This window comes from Bombina bombina, chromosome 5 (genome assembly GCF_027579735.1).
Source record: "Bombina bombina isolate aBomBom1 chromosome 5, aBomBom1.pri, whole genome shotgun sequence".
In the NCBI taxonomy this organism is placed as follows: Eukaryota; Metazoa; Chordata; class Amphibia; order Anura; family Bombinatoridae; genus Bombina; species Bombina bombina.
This window is the reverse complement of record NC_069503.1, coordinates 743330236-743332781: the sequence shown is the minus strand read 5'-3', so window position 1 is coordinate 743332781 and position 2546 is coordinate 743330236.

The window sequence follows — 2546 nt, the reverse complement described above, 5'->3', positions numbered from 1 at the left end:
TTGCTTCAAAACAAGTAATCAAAAGTTACTTACAAGCCAGGAATAGAACAAACAGGCCCCGAGGTGAGGAGACGCCGGAATAAGAAGGCCCAATGACGTCAGCAGAAGGGGCCGAGGGGAACAGGGTTGCATAGCAACCAAGAAAGCGCTACCGCGCTGTCAAAGAGAAAAGGAAGCGATCAGCAGCTGAGCTGAGCGATCGCGACAAAGTATAAGGTTAGTGTTGTTTAGACTCGGGGTACATGTTAGGGTGTTAGGTGCAGACTTAGGAAGTGTTTCCCCATAGGAAACAATGGGGCTGCTTTAGGAGATGAACGCTGCTTTTTTGCAGGTGTTAGGTTTTTTTTCAGCTCAAACAGCACCATTGTTTCCTATGGGGGAATCGTGCACGAGCACGTTTTTGAAGCTGGCCACGTCCGTAAGCACCGCTGGTATTGAGAGTTGCAGTGGCGGTAAATTATGCTCTACGCTCCCTTTTTGGAGCCTAACGCAGCCCTTCTGTGAACTCTAAATACCAGCGGTATTTAAAAGGTGCGGGAGAAAAAAGCATGCGTAGCTAACGCACCCCTTTGGCCGCAGAACTCTAAATCTAGCGGTTAGTTAGTTAGTCAAGCTCTGCATTTTAACACTGGGCACTACCACCTTGGAGCTTACGGTATATTTGTTATGCAACTTTTAATCTGCGCAAAAACAATACAAAAACGAAAAAATTCCACTCACTGTTATGGGCCAGATTACAAGTGGTGTGACAGTTACGCGTAAGTGAAAAGGGGTTTATCACGGGTTTTTGCGAGCGTCCTGTTTATCGCTTGTATTACAAGTTGAAAGTAAATACGATTGCTTGAGCGCAATTGAAGTTAACGCCAGTCAGGAAAGCATGTTCTCAGACCTCTGGTTCACTGTTTCAAAATAAAAAATACATTACAAAGTACAGTTACATTCATAATAACACTATGAATAAAATAAAAAGAGAAGCACTAAAAAAGTTAAAGATAAATTAGTTCAATATTAAGATTACTAGATATACTTTTATTTACCTTAAAATGATCGAGTGCACACTTGTGAAATTACATACAGTGATAAAAACAAAACATTAGTCTTAACCAGAGGTTTGAACAGAGTTTACTTATCATCCTTGATAGGATATGAGAGGTCTGTCCGCTATGATATCCTGGAATAGCTACGTGTTCAATAGTTTTCCTTGGGTCACATGACCTACTGTAGCCAATAGGATTCCTTAAATCATGTTTCTTTTAAATTAAAATTGTAACGGTCTTAATTGGCATTTTGTGATCCAAATATTTCAAATATTCGACTCTTGTTTACAAGTAATAAGTTGAGAATGTAGTACTCACCCCCCCGATGTAGCCTGTAGTACTCAATCACTTTTTGCGCCTTATGAACTTGGTAAAGCGATCTTATTATTAGGCACAGAGTCTTTTTCCTTCCACTTTATTCTCACTGGCTTTGATTTTTTTGCCTTTTTGTAAACAATGACTTTATCGCTTCCCATCTAGTTGTTATTTTCTCATCAGGTCAGAGGGTACACTGGTCAGACAGTTTTCTGTATGGGTCTTTAGAGTTCTCAAGTTTTGTAATTGCTTATCAAACTTGGTTTCCATTGTAATACTCCTGGTTCTGATTCTCAGCTTCCCATAAACTGTATTCCGTCTAGTACCCTTTTTAGCTCTTAACATCAACACGTTTCAGCTTATTAATATCCTTTCTCAATCTTGATCTAGTTTTTAACTGTTAGGTACAGGAACAGTTCTAGAGAAGTTTGACTTTAGACTTATCCTATCCCCTGTGTATATATATTCATAATAACACTATCTGATAAAAAAATATTTGAAAAAAATTTGCAAAAAAGTTATAAGGTCTCAAATATATAAGGTCTCAGGTGTTAGAAAGAAAAATGCAGGCAAAGTGCTTTAATATAGACACACATACATATACATGTGTAAATATGTGTGTCTTTGTATATATATATATATATATAAATATATATATATATATATATATATATATATATATATATGTACATATGTATTTACATGTGTATATATGTATTTACAGACAACTATGCACATATAAACACATAAATACATATTTATGGAAGACTTTGCAGTTAAGTAGATGAAAACATGAAAAAGCATATTTATGTAATATTCATATTTAAGTGTTGTACTGTAAATATTTCACATCCCAATGTTCTTCACATAGCATATGTTTTATGTATTTTAAATAGATAGATCATATATATATATATATATATATATATATATATATATATATATATATATATGTGTGTGTGTGTGTGTGTGTGTGTGTGTATCTATACATATATACAATCATCTATCTATCTATCTATCTATCTATCTAGGTATTGATATATACTGTACCAAACTACCATCAGATATGTATAGAAATACGTCTTTATGAATAAATAGAACATATTCTTCTATGTGAAGTAAATTGACATGTAAAATATTCATATGGAATTGGGTTTGCGGGCAAATACGGTACTTGTTTTTTCCATTTTTTTT